The sequence below is a fragment of the Bombus vancouverensis genome, chromosome 2, assembly GCF_051014615.1.
Source record: "Bombus vancouverensis nearcticus chromosome 2, iyBomVanc1_principal, whole genome shotgun sequence".
Lineage (NCBI taxonomy): Eukaryota > Metazoa > Arthropoda > Insecta > Hymenoptera > Apidae > Bombus > Bombus vancouverensis.
This window is the reverse complement of record NC_134912.1, coordinates 2,769,698-2,787,938: the sequence shown is the minus strand read 5'-3', so window position 1 is coordinate 2,787,938 and position 18,241 is coordinate 2,769,698. Positions and strand designations below refer to the sequence as shown.

The 18,241-nt window shown below is 36.0% G+C and overlaps 1 protein-coding gene and 1 long non-coding RNA gene across 2 annotated transcripts in view; one reads left to right on the top strand and one right to left on the bottom strand.

The window, feature by feature from the left end:
• LOC143305043 (uncharacterized) overlaps nucleotides 1-3,992 on the bottom strand; it is a 29,800-nt gene extending 25,808 nt beyond the window's left edge. The window contains exon 1 of the long non-coding RNA XR_013061724.1: nucleotides 3,712-3,992. This is a non-coding gene — a long non-coding RNA (uncharacterized LOC143305043). The remainder of the gene's footprint in view (nucleotides 1-3,711) is intronic.
• The window catches only part of LOC143304549 (uncharacterized), a 123,104-nt gene that overhangs the window by 36,105 nt on the left and 68,758 nt on the right, over nucleotides 1-18,241 (top strand). The window lies entirely within an intron of this gene.

Sequence of the window (18,241 nt, the reverse complement as noted above, 5' to 3'; positions counted from 1 at the left end):
GCTGTTGCAACTGTTGCAAATCACTTTCAACGGTAATAGATAGGAAGCCGTATCGAAACTGGTTTGATTAGTGAAAACAGTTTTCACCGTGTGGCTGTTTCGACCGACTCTTTTGCATTTCGTAATTTGCCATGCCTCCGCTATTAATTAGATACATTCGTTTGACGTTTGTGATTTATACGTTGAATCACGGAAAGAAGTTCTCTTCTGCAAGAACTTATTTCTCCAAATGTGATTGATCGTGTCATAGTAACGTATTTATATCTCAATAAACGTAATGGATAATTAAACTTTAACAAAATAAGTAGATACTCTATCCGCGTTTAGAATTAGAATAAGTTTAAACAATAAGAGACAAAAATATATTCGTTCTCTAAAGCGGCATTTAATAAAAATTTCGTTAGTTACAGCAGTATACGCAATGGACATCATGAATGGACAAGAATGAATTATAATCCTGTATAGAGGCACTAAATCTATCGACATACAATATAATATTCCAAATGTATTTATAAATTTACTTGGAAATATCTAATATACGTAGGTTACATAATTAACATTTTGTTTCATAGCTCTCTCTATTTCCTATCAACCATATAACTATATTTCAAGCTGATAAGATTTATTGCAGTTTATCTTTCACAGTTGCAAATAATCAGTGTATCTTATTTTTATGTGGCGCACCCTCTCGACAAATACGATTTCAATTAAAGTAACCGTAGCCTGGAATTTTACTGTCTCTTACGTGTGATCGTGTCGGTATTGAACGAAACGTTACGTAACGACCTGCCTTGTACAAGATTCAAAGAGACCTGGTATTCGACGGAGGGTTCAGCTTTCTCTCCGTGCGAACTTATTGCTCGTAACGTTTTAACGAGACCAACGCGAAACGTCTTCCAGTGTCGAGAAACGTTGCACGTTATCTAACGAAGATTGTCGCGTTTTTATATTTGAATATTTTCTCCTATTTCATTGCAATTCTAAGAAATCAGGAATTCTAATTTCTAACCGGGCCCATGTGATGTGTCCATAGAAATCAAAGACATAAATACGAAAGCTGTGGTCTTTCTATTGGAGTTAAAACATTATCGTTTCGTAATATCTAAGGATTCAATTCCTGAATATAAACGGAACCTGTTCAAAATTATTCAAGAGATGTTCTCCGAACTCAATCAGTTGTAGGTATAAATCACACTTAAAGATACCGCTTTGTCTGCTTTATTAACATACGCAACTTGTTTTACTATCGGTTCCGCTGTTCGGCTAGCCGAGGCGACAGTCAAGATCGCCAAAAAACCTAGAATTTCTACGAGTCTAAGATGTATACATACGGTTAATCTGTAACGTCCACCCGGAAATTGTGACTATTTCTCAAGATTGGTACTTTGAAAAGCTGAGCAACCTGCTGCGACTTGCATATGTTGAACATAAATTTACGGTGGACGGTGGGCAGCCACCTGCGATACGCGTGACCGCGTGACGAAGCACGCGTGAAACCGCGTCGATCGCGAAATTATCGAACGATGAAACGGTTCTCTTCCGGGTATCACGTGACACGGTTTGACCAGCGAGGATACACGCCTTTTGCCGCTAGATTTATTTGACGCATTCACGAGATGTTTTCGTAGGGCGACCCGTACTATACTCGGGAAGTTGCTTCTTTTCAGACGTTTTGTGCAACCACGTGCAATTCATGCTGCGTTGCGTGCTTACACGGGAAGTTAAGACCGCGGTTATACGTGAATCACTTTTGTATCCTATTATAATGTAATGGGAATTGGTTAATAAAATTTTTGTTTTATTTTCATATGGTTAAGAGAATTTATACTTTTTAAATATTTCATTCAATTTTAGCCCTTATATAACGTGTTGTTGCTAACACAGCGATAAATATTTTGACTTTGTTTTCATTGATAATAAATGGAAAAAGAAGAGAAAGCTAGTATATAAATAAATTCAAAGAGCACAGGCAGAGAATTTGATAAACAATATTTGAGATTCAATATATTATTTCTCAGTACTATAGCTATACCAAATTGATCGTAGAATTAGATATTATGTATTTTGCACCTTATTGATATGATTCACATTTCGTAGAAAAATCAAGTCAAGATCAATCAAGGTTTAGTTTGTTGATTTATTCGAAGACTGGATTCGTTCCTTGGACTAACTAATTATTGTAACAAAGTGCACCTAGGAGTAAACACATTTATGCGTCTTAATCGCAAAAAGGACAACACGTACTGTTTCCGTATATCGTTAACGACGACATACACGTTCCGTGTTTATTACGAGTACTTCCGCCATACACGCAGCGATCTTCTTTATCGTAATTAATTATGGATGAGCTTAAACTGATACATTTGCTCGTCGCTAGAATGAGAGTGTAAAACAAGTCGATATCGAATCGGTGTATATGCATCCTGCGTATTTTTGCATGAATGTATAAACACATCGGCAGTTTACAAAAAAAAAAAAAAAAAATACAAAAGAAAGGTTTTTCCTTCTACAGAATGATTATTATGTAAAGAATGCATCAGAAATAAATAAGTCAAAGAAAAACGAGGAAATCGTAACTTGGTCATAATGTCAAGATTTTTGCGTGTTTCATGAACGAGTGTTGTGTCGCGGAACAATGCCTGGCTCGCTTCACAGTGCACCGTTAGTAATTTTCCCTGAGAGTCGATTCTTTGAACTGTCCTTTGTCACTGGCGGTGTACGATGAGATCTTTTATCGATTCCGCGAAAACATCTCGAAATGACCTTAATAGGCACAAAAAATGCGAAAATAATGCCGAGGTAATTACCGCGTTCGAGCATACTAGAGCCCTGGATGGCAATTCTGTGTTCTTCAACATTTTTCAGCGAGATGATGTATCATCCCTTTGCCGATAATCTTAGTAATTTATGTTAATTATTTGATTGAAAATTCCCTCATGCTCTTTCTTTCTCTGGATAATTTTATAATTTTAATAACATGATAATATCACATATCAGCAGGAGCCTCTTGCACAAAAACTTGTATAACTTGATCCTTGTCAATTAATAACAGAAATAGTAATATTATTAACATTAATAGCTCAAAAATTAATATTTGTCTATCGCTTATATAACCTAAAAATCAAATATGACTATAAACTGGCTTGCAACTTTTAAACTTGTAGAGCCTCGTTTATTTTATTGATCCTATCGTGCAAGAGAATGTATTAGTAATTATCACTTGTAAAATTTCGCTGTTTAATATTAATTCGATTGTACAAAAGACTCCAGGTATCTTAATATGTATGTATTTATATACGTATATTGTATATGCTTATAGTCGGTAGCATACGTTTGGAAAATTTACGTGCGTTAATTCAATTAAAAGAAATCATCGATTAAGAAATGATGAAAATACTGAAGTATGATTTTCTTTTAATATGGTATCAAATAATGTACGCATATACAGAAAGATCTAATACATCGACTGCTATCAGACATCTTGTTTCATCACAAACTACATACTTTGAAATGTTATAGCTAGTATATAAGAAATATTTGCTTTCCATTAATATAACATGGTTTTCAGCATTTGTTTTAGTTGTATTGAAGGAAAGTGTAATGAAATTCAATTTTTTATACTATCATCTTATATCTTGGCATATAGAGTGAAAAAAGTGAAGTTTAGGTGTGGCAGTCAATGTGTTAAATCCAAATAAAAATAAAACATACCTCATATAAGTAGTAGCATAGATATGTAGTTTTATTTGCAATCCCTCCTTATCTACACACACACAAACACATGCACGCGCCCGTCAAAGTTCGTCAGTCACGAATAAATTTACGCGGATGATGGAATTTACAGGGAACCGTTCGCGGGAAACATTCCGTTCTGACATGAATGGTGGTCCCCTAAAGCTCGCACCACAATTAATATTACAGGAAGTCGTCGAAGGGGATACATGTTCCTTAACGAACAAGTTTGCCCGTGGATATCTCGAATAATGCGCGTTTCAAATAACAAGCAGCGCAACGCGTTAGATGACTGAACTGAGCACTGAACTCTATTTACATAGAGACATTAATTAGAAAATTATAGTTTGTCGCGTTGGCGTAGTGTGTCGGAAGGACTCGATAGAGGGCTCGTGCGGGCTTAACGACTTGCCTAAGTAGACACTCTACGTGTTTTTAGTTTTATGCACGTGTGTACGCGCCGGAAGATGGTGGGTTCGTTTGAACATCGATGCTGTGCACGTAAATTATTTCGGATAGGTAAAACTTTTATAGTGCCTATAATTTAACGTTTACATACTGTTTTTATCAGTGTAGTTATTTGTACTTGTAGAAAACTCGTAAAATATTTGTGTTCTTGAAACAAAGTGCAATGTCTTATATTGACAATGTATTGTGACTTCTCACTTTCAAAACTTGTTTATAACGTATACCTAGTGATAACGTTTGGCTTCAATTCTTCAAGCAGGGTTGAATTCTATGTGAGTAACTAAGACACTAAATAATAACAATTCATCATATATTTGTAAATTTTCCGTTACTGTCATGAAAGACATGACTCTGTTTAGATACATTTTTGGCAAAATCACATTTCATGCAATGCAAGATATTATATATCAGTCGATCTGTTTTAAGTAGATTATAGAAATAGCAAAATGATAATCTTCATATTATACTCAATTTTTCAACAATGGCAGACATATTGATTGTACTTCAACTAATGGAAACCACATCTTTTCTATGTGATTTTTCTTAGTTAAGATATAACAAAACATCCCATCAATTATTAATTTTCAATAAGAATAGAAAAGGGAAATAGTAAATGCTTGGATTAAATAGATTTCCAGGTGCCTAACAACTAATGTAGCTAATGTAGCCAATGTAGCTAGTATATCGAACGAATCGACTATAATACAGAAAGTATTATAGTGAAATATTTTAGTAATAATAATTTTCTGGAAAATAGTGTTGGTATTTCCGTAATCTACGTCTTGAAACATGGTATAACGAGTTAACCCACAATTACGAGTAAAGAATTACAGTTGTCATCAAAATTAGTTACATTTCAAATAAACTTTGTAGACTGACTTGTACAATAATTTACCAACTGATAGTGTTATTGAATTGACAAATTGTAGGTTATAGACTTTAAGTAGTATAATCAGAGAAAAGGAGGGAAAAAGAGAGAGAGAGATGACTCGCAATTCATTATCAAACTTGTTAATGATATAAAAAATAATTTATTAGTTGTAATTTGTTATTTCTAAAATTTCACTAATAATATTAATTTAATTGTACGAACGAATCCTAGTGTTATGTTTAGAACGATTCGAACTTCTACATTAGCATGCAATTTATAACGTTATGCACATAGGAGCTTTTCGAGTGACGCGAATCGTAAAACGTTCAGAAAGTTCGTTGACTCACGAAACCATAATGTTCTCCATTTGATAGTTGCGTTGGTAAGGGGACAGACCTCTTTGTTGATCGCGAGGTCATTGGACCAAGGCCGGTCCTACCTGCGTTTGTATTCCTACATAGCTGGGATGTATAACATGTCTATCCCTACCGCGTTACAGGGTGTCCGCAAAGTATCACCGACGCCCACTCGACCTTTAAGAGATGGTCTTTTCGTGCGCTCGTGACCGTATACGACACACGACAACGAGGTCGTTGCTTCGTGCCATTGTGCTCTTTCGTGGGATCGAATGGGCTCGTATTTATAGGTTAGGCCATGGCACCGAACGCCTACAGGTGTCAAATATATATGGCCGTGTTAAGTTTCAATGGATACGATCACAGTAGATGGAGACACATGAAACTTTGTTGAGCTGATTTCCGCGATAATAGACACTCGCTTGCCAATTTCAATTTAGCTAGGAATTACGATTATCCCACAGTACTTTATGCAGTAGTAAAATTGTACTATTTTAATAGGTAGGTTGTGGATTTGTATCAAATGAAATAGAAGTTTTTATAAATTCGATTTTTATACGGCACTCGTTCATGACATGTATGTTAATTCAACAAAACTTCATTCCTTAAGAGTCAGTAATTAAAAGTTAATTATTTTTGTATTACTTTTTATTCTATATAATAATCTAATAATAATAATATTCTATATAATAATATAACATGTTGTTACAATAACTCATAGAGTTTTTGTACGTTTTTACTTAAATATGATATACGATATTGTTACATGTATTCTAAATTAATTTACATAAATACACGTGTAATTCATGTCAGTATGATTTTTAATTTTAATTATTAAGCACATGTTTCTGAAAAACGTTTATCAAATCGATAATTCATTGTATTTAAATGATCGTGGGAACCGAGTTTGTAGCATTACGTTCACATACAAAAAGTCGTGATACACTGGTGCAATATCGTGAAGTAATTGTTCTGAACCAGACATGCTGACATTTCGTGCTTGCTTTTTAGTCGGAAGTACAGTATTCTTTGTAGAGAAAATTTTAAGTGATAGATGATAGACACACGTACATGAGAATAATAAATATCCTATAGAAAGCCACTATAAAAATTACAGACCCTTTTTAAAATATCTATCATTTTAACGCACTTAATTTAGCTTAAAAAACCCAATATGTAAGTTGTCTTATTTATATTTTTTAATAATGCCACATTCACGTAAATTCTACACTATTCTACACAAATTCCATGTTATTCTACGTCACTATACAAATCAATTAATACAAATAACACCTTGCCATAGAGCCTCAATTTCTTCATACGGTTCTAGAATCTAAATGAAGGAACGAGTAATAACGACAATATGTTGATGTTCCTTCAGTTTGCGGAACTGATCATTACTCCAAAAGTACTTTTTTTCGACGCTCAGCCGGAATATTAATTTCTCCTCCCAACGCAATTGCAGTCAAATATATAAGGTTAACGAGCCGACACGTTTATCATTGGTGCACGCTCCAGATGATACAGCTCGAAGCGTGACGGAATTGATCGCAACGGCTCTCGCGAAATTTATACGACGCTCTGGCTACGATGAGTTATTGGCTTTTGCAAAATGATCCTCGGGTCCTCCGTTCGATGTTCCGCGCGCGATTCTACGCTTTACGACGTGCCAGGTTTCAAGCCCGTCGGTGATAGTCTGTTCCGGCTACAGCACGCCGCTATCGTCGTTACAGAGGTTACGGTCCGCCAAGATTTTTCCTCGAAATCCGTTTGAGCTTGCTAGCAAAGTGTACAGAAGAGGGCTGACTACAGCAACGCGTAATGCTTGCATTATACCGAGTAATACGCGAATGAAGATTCAAGAATGGGGAAGCGCTGCCTCTGTCCGCTTCTGTACAGCCGTTATTGCCGTTGTTATTGTTGGCCCGAGGTGCAATGCCTTCGTCATTCTTCCCGATGCATTTCCTACTTCTGCACTTTGCCTCGGTACCGTTCCATGCTACCACCTGTTCTGGATGCTGTACTTCTTTTATTCATTGTTAGGTAAGTTAGGATTTTTCGGCTGCAAAAGGTCTACCAGAATGCTGTTCTACTTTGGATATTTAAACGTTGATCAAGTGATTAGAAACGAAGAATGTTCTCGTTTTAGCATACTAGATATGTGTAGCGGCATTTGACAGCAACTAGGACCGGACGACAGCAGCGCAGTGATTAGCACCTTTGGTTACGAACGTTCAGGACCCAGGTGTTCAAATCCCGTAGTCCGGTTTTCCTTTCCACAACGTACTTTACAAAATGCAGAAGAAACAAAAGAAACGAATTCAATCCGTGCAAGTCTTCGGATGCAAAAAAGAAAAAAAGAGAAAGAAAAAAAGCAGCAGTACCTCCACAGCGACGTCTATACCAGCAGCAGCACTATCACCATAGCATATCCACCTCATATGTATAGATGGGTGTAGACGTTTTTTTAATGTTATAAGAAAATCTTTAGCATATCATTGAAAGGAGAAATTACGCATACCAATAACGTTTCTGTCATATTTTCGTCAAATTTGAGAAGTTTTTTGATAATAGAAAAATACGGTCTGGTTGAAAGTGAACCGAAGCTCTTATCAGGATCTGTGACTCCGTCGGTGGTTCTGAAATCTGGGGAACGATATTTCTGAGGAATCAAATTACAATCACATTCATGATATAAAGTTGGAATGTATATTGATTTGTAAAATAGTCTTATAATCTCATCGTGTAGAACTCGATATTTTTTAATCTTCGTAGATCAGAGATTCCTATATGTTTACAAAATATGCAACTTCTATGCACGCTGCTGTTTTACTTCTGTTTTTTAGATGAAAGATTTCGGTATCAGGTTACGTCGTATTTAATACATTAGCTAGAAATATTGAATGTATAAATTACGAAAACAATATATGTCATAGTCATTGTATAAATTCCCAAATACAACATTTGAAAATCTCACAGTGTTTCAAGATTTTATAACATTTCTTGCCGTGAAAAGTTTCGGTAATAAATTTCTGAACAACAGGATATCTAAACGACTCTACCATAAAGGACAAATGCAAATCGATGTCATTATTTTTCATTCTGTTTTCCCCGTTGCTCGATGTATACGGTGTAGCAGATAGCAATGTTGACTCATCCAAACAACGTTATATTTATTAGCAGTATGGTACGTGTAGCTACATCGCATGACACGTGCGTTTTACGGAAGCGTACGCCTATTATTCCGCGAATTCCAATTTACAACTGGGCGTCTAAGCAGAGCCATATGTTAATTTAAATTCCACCCTGTTGAGATTAACGAAAAAACGAGAAAGTAGCTTGTTTTAACAGAATCGCGAACTATCGTCCGTGGTCCGTTTTTAACCAGCCTTTAGTAGTTTGGATTATTGAAGAAGGCAAATAACTTCATTAGTTTCTACGTGTTTTCTATAATATGATACTCGTTACTAAGCAACCGAGTTAATTATCTTCGATTCTTTCTTCAGTTTATTTGCGGAATCAATTAGCGTTAATGATAAGGAACATCGAGCTAATTTCCAGCTAATTTGCTCGAACTCTTGTATACCCTATAAGGGGACCTATATTCTTCTGGATTCCTGACTAATTCGCTTACTGAGGAAGGTTAAGTCGGACAGTTTACAGGAGTTCGATGCATATGTAAATATATAAAATGAGTCAACAGATTTCTTTATTTGTATTATGTTATGTCAGAAAATATAACCGTTTTTTTTTATACATACTGTTTATTGGTGCTTTTATTTGTAAAACGAGAATTCTTTTATCATATGGCGATTTAGGTCAAATCACACAATTTTCATACAAGAGATTTCTTTAAACTAAGGAAATTAGAAAAATGTTTAAAAAAACACAAATGAGACATTTTGTTATTTAGAGGGAAGAATGAACCTACAGAACGAAGTTACTGATTAATATTGGTCTAAAAACATTCCGTTTCTTTTTCATTTGTCTAAAAGCTCATCATTTGTTTCACATCGGTATTCCTCTAGATATCCTCATTTTATTTCTTATCCATTTTTATTTAAAAATTCCCCGCGAAGAATAGCAGTCGATTGAAAATTGTTTTGTCCGTCTCTCCTCAATATTCGTTCAAAAACTCCCTTTTCTTTTAACATCGACATCCGCCCAAAAATTTGTCTCTTTCGTTCAATGCTTTACGGTATCGATATTTCGTACGATCAAAATCGCTCTGAGGTAGAATTGTTCCGTGGACAGACGCCAAGTAAGGATCTATCGCTCTTTAAGGTCCGATCTCCTGCAGGTTAAGCGGTCGCTTGGCTTTATAGGTAGTCCGCGTGCTACGCAGGAGGCGTGAGCCATGAACTGATCTATCGGCTTGAAAAGAGCGACTCGGCAAGTCGGAAGAGGGATCGGCGCACGTTGCACGGCCGGCAATGCTAACACAATCGCCACCGATGATCGCGGCGATGATGTTAATCGAGTTACCGACCAAGCCGGTAGCTTACTGTCCCGTGCGCGCATGCGCCGCACGTTGATGCACGTTTCACGAGAAACTTATCCGTAATTACTGATAATCGACGCGTTTATTTCTTACAGGCACTGACGGAATAAAGTTCAATGCGTACTAGAAAATTCGAATTAAATGCAACATTCACTTTATAGAATATGAATGCTACTAATAATATATGATGGATTCGTTCATTTTACATGCCAAGTATTCAGTGTTCAGAAGCTTGTGAAAAATTGTGTTCTTTCCGTATTCCGTTTGATATCGTATTATGTAATATCACGTATAGAGAAAAAGCACAGACTCATTTTGTTCTAAATTAAGTTACTAGCTATGTGTTACTGTAGTATATATTTATGAACTTTATCAGAATGACCCAGTTAATTTCATGAACTGACATTTGCAATTCTCACATGTTCCTCGATAGCTACAAGCACAATAGGGCAATAAAATCCCCGTTCAAATACTTTCACCGTGTCAGTATCTAGCAAAAAATGAGGGTAAACACCTCAAGTACCCAAGTTTGTCTTACATTAGTATATTGACTACTAGTTACTTTCAAAAATTCCTTTAGAAAAATCTATACGAACAAATTCATTCGTTACTGAATTCATTACTGAATTGTAGCAAATGTGCAAATACTTATGGATAATAGTATGGACAAAGTTTAATCACGATCATCTTTCAATTCTTATCACAAAATAAATAAAAAATTACTGATTTTTATACATTGTTGAAGTAAGTCATTTGTAGTTATTATATAGAACAGTTCCTACGTGTCCATTATCACGACCGGCATACTTCAAATCCGACGGACTGACGATAGAGATAAAGATGTGACGGCACTCGGCGACAATGTATATCGCTGAAGTGCCTAATGAACCATCAACATCCCAACGGTCCTTCCATCGAAGGTTCTAGAAGAAAGAGCACGTGGCAACGATCGCGGACGCCAGCAAATGCATGGACGGTGGGGATGTTGAGGAATGACAAAAGAAAGTAATCGGATCCGATCGAAAGTAAAATCATAAGAGTCAGTCTTAGAAAGTCACGCCTAGAGTTCGGAAGTAGATTGTAAAGTGTATTGATGTTAGAAAAAAATAAAGTTTTCTTTTTTTATTTTTCACCTCAAATTCCTTTTTTATTTTGTTATTTTACGTGACACCATCATGGTTTATTAGAAAAAAAACAATGTTATTTGTAATTGTTGTATAGAACTAGTCTAATATCATTGGTTAATAATGTAAAAATCGACAGAAATTTTGCAGCCACTCAATGGTATAATCAACTAACGAACTGTGAAATGTAAGCACAACGCGGCTAATATTTATATACTTCGCTGCTGGTATTTAGTCATCACACCTTCGAAACGATTGACATTATGCAAATAATGTTGGATTTTCGCCTGTCTCGAGCGGCACCGACGAGTGTTTGTACAGCCTTTGGAACAGAAATTACGTCATTCTAAGCGACTGAGTGTGGTCGATTCCGTCCGAATCGTTTTGTTCAGTCAGGTAGGTCTATTCCTAAATGAACATAGATGATTGCCATGAAGCGACATTGGTGACGCGTTGTCATTGCAGTTAACTTCGTTTGCCGAGTTAACGATAAAACGTCCTCCGTTAAAACGTTGCAATTTAACGCGTGGATTACCTTGTGGCGCGATAAAAGGGACGTAACGTAGAATAATGGGACAATAAGCGTTGAACATGGTGAATCGTTTATTTGTGGTACGAGGTAAATGGAGTTTCATGGCAGAAAATTCGTATATTAATTTATATTACGAGTATATTATCACATTCACTTGATTCGTTCAACGACAATAATACAATTCAATACACGACACTACACGCCTTTATTATTCGCATTAATTTATACAGTTGGAGGTTAATAACACGTGTTCATAGGTTTTCTACGTTACTGACAGGATGATAATATGCTAATGATTTTTTAATAGAACCTTCCGTTACTCGGCTTTCGACTATACGTTTTGTATTTATTTCTATAAACTGTTAAAAAAATATTTATTTTATGAACTTATAGGAATGTACGTGAGAAGTTTCACTTTTATTTGGTGAAAATCTCAAATGCGAAATGTGAGGCCAAGACTAACATGCTTATGTATTCAAGATAAGAAACAGGAGAAAATAATTTCCTATGATTCAATGTGTTAAAGTGAATTTCTAGAATTTAATGTTACTTTGTCATAAAATTGAGAATGAAATAAGAGAAATAGTTAAATTCCGAGAAATTAGCAACGTTCAATTATGAAACGTTAAACTCATATGGATATTGGACATTTTTAAAAACCGCCCTTTGAACTATGTTAAATCAAATTAGATTGTGTAAAAAGGAAATCGGATATTTTTTTTCTGAACTCTATTTCATTAAAATCGTGTAAAACCTGAACCAGCTATATATATTGCTATCCCAATATTATTTAAATTATTTAATATTATCGAAGAACAAATTTGTACGATTATAGCTTCTAAAATTGTATCATAAAATTTACACAGAGGCTTAAAATCAGATCGATAATTATGAAGTATCAGTTGTAAAAATTGGTATCATCGAACGAAAACATGTCGTTAGAAATTTACGCCATGAAAACAAGATTTACCAGTGAATTCGTTGCTTTATTGGATATTTATTATGTGGTGTACAGGGTATCTGCGTTATATTCCGATGGTTTTTCAATCCAGTGATTTATACTAGGAAACTTCTAACGGTTCTATGTTAGATATATAGTAAGTAAGATACACCGAGTGGACAGACACGTCTCGCTTCAATTTAGCTTTATACGCGATTAGAAATCGATAGAGAGGCCAGTTGACTTATCTCGAGGATCGTTCTAGGGTGTTACTTTGTACAGGCCCTGTAATTTATCTTTGTGTCCGTCGATAGTTCTCGTTCAACTCTATACTGTAAACTGTATTTACGCTTCAATATATTAAACAATGAATGTCTTTGATTTTTTCACCGTTAAAATGATTTAAATACAATTATTTTATGATAATTTTTATATTTCAATCAATTTGCGAGATATCCTTTGAACTTTTGTTTCCAAATTTGTTTAGCAAGATAGTTGTTTTATACAAATTATTTTTATACATTCTAATAAAGCATTGACCTTTATCTATCTTCCGGCGTCGATATTCTACCTAAGCACCACGCGAATCATAAAAACGCAAACGATACGCGTAAATGAAAGAAGGGAAAGGACAGCTTAGCCTTTTTCCATCATTCTCATAGCATTTGCATAACCATAACACGTCAACATTGTATACTAAAAGATGTAGTCACGCAACTCGACGCTACCTCAAGGCTAGAATTATCTTTGCACGATTTAACAAGCAGTAGCCTGATTTCAAAACACAGATTTTACTTTGTCGGTGTGCACTAACTTGCAGTTTCGTAGAATAAGTTTCAAAATAATTTGTCGCTTTTTTTGAAAATCTTCTTTGAATTGTGTCATTTTTTAATCACCTCTTTAATTTAGATACATTTGTGTTACTCTATTAATTCTCCCTAATAAGTCACCTACCTCTTGCTTTTTGCGCGTGGTTCGCGTCAACAATGGTGTATCCTGGACAGCTGTGGTCGAAGTACATCATTGTTTTAGGGTGTGTAAACTCGTGTGGTCGCGGTCTGATGTTACGTGATACGAGCTGTGCGGTACATTGACCACTCGTGCAGTACGAAGTACTGGACAACGCGTTTCCAGTTTGGTAGCCTGTATACTGACTTAAGCTCACTTCAATAGAGCGTGTGCTGCGATATTCGTTTTCTGTTGACACCGCCGCGCCGATGCCCTCGATATGCAATCGTGTTTGTTAATATTAACACATTCGAGAGCGACAGCATGGCATATATATTATATGGTATTCCGCTATAATGACCGACGACAACACATACATGTCATCAGTATTTTTAATCAATACTCAACAATTACAATTATAAGTATAAATTACAAGACAATTACAAGTATAAATAACGTTTATATCTATTATATACATGTTACACCTATAATTTCCTCATGCATGAAACAAATATCATTTTGCCTGTTTATCTTCCTAAAATTTTAACTAAAACGCGGATGACATACATTTGTTTTTAAATAAAAATTGTCGAAAACGTTTTCTTTCTACTTTTACATCCACAGTTTCACTTACTTTTTAATTATAATTGCAGAAAAGTTTTCAGTCATTCGATAGAGTTTTGTTCGAAATCATCGTTCAGAGTCACTCTCGAACGTGTTAAGGGAAGTTCACATCATTAACAAATTATAGGCTGAAGAGACTATATATGTTGTAATTTGAATAAGCTATGGAGAATGGGCGATTTGAAGTAGACGATAATGTACGAAGCGCGTATTAAGATAATTTTATAGGGATGTTTAAGAATGATCGAGAATTATTAGTTATGATTTGGTTCGATTTGAATAATTGATAGGTTTGAAAAGTGCGATAAAGTATTCAGGAGGTTGGACTGGCATTTAACGTTCCTTCGATTGCGAATTGAATTATAAGTGCACCTTTCCTCTGTCATCCCAACCTGAACAGTGTTTGTATCTGCGATAGAAGTCTGCTTGTCTGACTTTAACCTTCCAATTCTCATAACTTCGTTTATGAAGCAACATGGAAAATTTTGCTAATTTCTATGTGTATTACTCGTCAAATATTCTATGCGCTCCTCGATCCTTTCCCTTCATAAGCAAGAAGAACATTCTGAAATAATCCACAACGGATTAACGTTACATTCGTGCACAAACGCATTCCCCTTTCAACACAATAAACATCGTGTTCTATTCAAACGCTCATAACATCTCGACATAAATTTACAACCGCGAGGCCGCGGTAAATGTTAAAAGCCCGAACCGCCCTGTCCTTACAAGAATCGAACCGAACAATTAACCGTTCGTAGAGGTAACAACGCGTTCCTGCGTTGTGTAAACGCCTTTATTCCGCGGTCGTAGTAGACGCATTGGCTACCATCGGCGCATTCTCTCGGAGCGACATATTTATGAGCACTTCGTCAAGGTTCGAGTTTTCCTAGACCGGTCCTTCTTCCACTTCGTGAGCCATCCTCGTCGCGTGCTCCTTCCTGACAATCATCGGTCGATCCTTCTTCATTTATCCGCAGCGTTGCTGCTGGCCCAGGACAAAGCGCGAACTGCGCATCTCCTAGGAATTCACCTGGAAAGTAAAGGTTACACCGGCAGCAAATTGTCGTTGATTAATCGCGCGTTTCGCGTGAAAGGTATTTTGTCGTGACCGGACGCGAGCTTTCATGCACCGGTCTCTGGGGTGGAGAGAGGTCGCGTTCGAGAAGATGATGAACGGGGAAGAGCATCGTGTCAATACGATGTAATAGAAAACAAGTATTGTCTTCTGACGTCTAGCGATATTTTTAGTCGTGTAATGTGTCGCGTATGGAATAAATGATCAGGGGATTGCATTGTACAGACTGTATTATGCAATTGTAGTTTTTAAATTGTTGAGGATATTACGACGAACTCCATCAGGTACTGGTGAAATCAAACGATTTCATATAACACATCGTGTGAAGTATAAACTATTTTTGCATTCTATATAATCAGAGAATCAACTTTAATTATTCTAAATGCAAGAATTTGTTAACGTTCCTACGTTTGAATGGATAACTATTTTATAAAGTGAAAGTTAAAATACACATACCGTAACATACTAGTTACGGACGAAACATATTTCGAGTTATCTGTTTCTTTCATTTTGAGGACAATCGAATTAGGGAAGAAGGTATCTGGTGCAACTGAATTAACTTCGTTATTTCTCATAAATCCTACGTATACCTTTGTCCGTTATATTAAATTAGTCAAAGCCACATGTATATTAACTTGCATTCAATATCTTCGACTGAAAAAGCCCAATTTCATAATTTCAAAGTCTTTAAATCCTGTAAAACCCTTTCCTTTCGCCATCATCAACAATTCACGCTGTCTTCACTCGTGTACCATAATCCTCCTTGCCATCCACCCAACATCTAGCATCACCTTTAGCATAACCACGAATGCGCGCGAAAGAGTGCTTCACCTTTAAACCTCTCAGATTAGCGATTCCCGGCTTCGAGCCTTGGCTCTTTTAATAGGTTGTACGTCTTCGTAAGCGTAGAATTACGCGGATTATTGCCGAGGCTAATGTCAGGTGTGAATGTCAGGCGAAACGCACGAAAGCCAATGGCACGGCTTTTTCACCGCAAGAGCGTGCCTCGTATACAATCGGGGGAAGCCACGCGCTGTGCCACGTGCGTGCAATTACGCCGCGAAACCCATATGATTTAATCGTTTGTGTGCACGCGTGTCGTTACGAACGATTCGTTCGTGTCACTACAAATTTAAGTCAGTTAAATCGGAGCTCCTTAGATTTCTCTCATTTCACATGGAAACTGGTCGTGTCTCCTGAGTTGTTAATAGAGCATGCGCTTATAAACAGGCCTTGCGGGAAGTTTTTGGATCAATTAGCATTAATATATCCTAGGTTTGCGATTTGAAATTAAAATGAAAATAAAGATTTGAAATACAGAATCACTTCAATTATTTTAGTCGAAGAGAGAGAAAGAGAGAGAGAGAGAGAGAGAAATAAAATTTTAATATTCTGAAAAAGGAGCTTGTAGGTCTATGGCAAATAATAAGTAATATAAGTACCGAGTGTATTTTTTAATCGAGTAGTTAAATTATTATAAAGTTTTCATTTATTTCATAAATATAAAATGAACGAAGTTCTTTAAAAGCTATTATAATTATCATTTCAAACGTAGCTATTAACTATAAATAAAACGTGCGACGCAATTCACTCAATTCATCCTATAGATGTTTTTCTCAGAAAGTTTCTCGGTTATAAATTTCCTCATGCGTAGCATTTGAAGAGAATTTTTATTTTGTCACGTATATAATCTATAGTTGTTCAAGATTTTCGTAACTTTCCTACTTTCCATATCGTTTCAGTTTTTTATCTCTCTCTTTCATGGTAAAATTACTCTTTCCTATGATCAGATACTTGTAATTTTCTTTAATTATTGCCTATGCTCTGCTCCACGGTAACTTCCTGCGACGACAGAAGATGATGACATAACTGTACTCGTCGAGTCGTGCAGATAGTCACTTGTCCACACAGTTGCCTGTTTCTGTTTTTGTTGTTCGGAAAGGGTACGCATAACCGTGCGTGATCATAATTTCGGTGTAAACTGGATACAAGCGCAGGAAGTATCTGCCTCCGAGTTCTGCTATTAAGTTCTGCTTATTCGTTTGTCTGATCAGATTTCTCTTGATGCTCCGATGTTACTTAAACATGTTAATGCGAATCAAAACTTTTAGAAATCATATATGAACAAAAACTGTAGTTTTGAATTTAGCTAATGCTTTTATAGCTTTTAGTTCAAAGAGCAAATTATTAATCTTAATCTACGTAAACACTTTTTGTAAATGGTATCTTTTAAGTAGTTAGTATATTATAGAGACATGTTCAGATAGTTCTATTTCTTAAAATTCTTTTATGAAAGCTATTGTCCAATTTTTTGAATAAAAGTAAGCAGTTTAACTGTTTCACTCTTATCTTACGTATCTTACGTATTGCATTAAAAAATATTATTAAATAATTACATGATAAATATATTTTTATCCGTATAAAAATATGTACAAAAAGTAACAATAATTTAATATATTCTAACTATTATACTATTCGGATAGCTTAATCCTTAAAAGTCTTTTTAATAACAAAAGTTTTGGAACGTTCACATAAAAATCACTGTAATTTAATATTTTACAACCAAGAATATCTTCGTATATCGTAATAATCATCCTCTTGAGACAACCTGCATTCCCAATAACAGGTCAGAGATCACCTTCCAGTACCAGTCCTTGATCCCGTTCTCGCGATACGATCGATTAACGAGCATCCGCATTTTTGCCGCACGCATTCCCGTGTATTTCTATACCGTGTGCTTTCTCGTGCGATCCGTAGTTGCATAACGCTCGATGAAATACGTAATAATCTTTGCTGCATGACGCGAGTCGATCGAGTGTCGAGCGTATCACAGAATACGTAGATACTTATATCCCTTTCGATTCGTATGCAGACGGTCTCGTCATCGATAGTTAGGCATTTTCGTTGCTCGTCAAAGAATAGAGAAAGAGCGGAGTCCACTTCCAGGCTCGGAGGCGCGCGCGAGTGCCCACGCCCTTCCGACACAATGATTTCCTATCGGACATGCAAACTCTGACTTACGTGTCAGTCGATGGATAGGTTTCCGCAATAAGGAAGCGAACGTTAT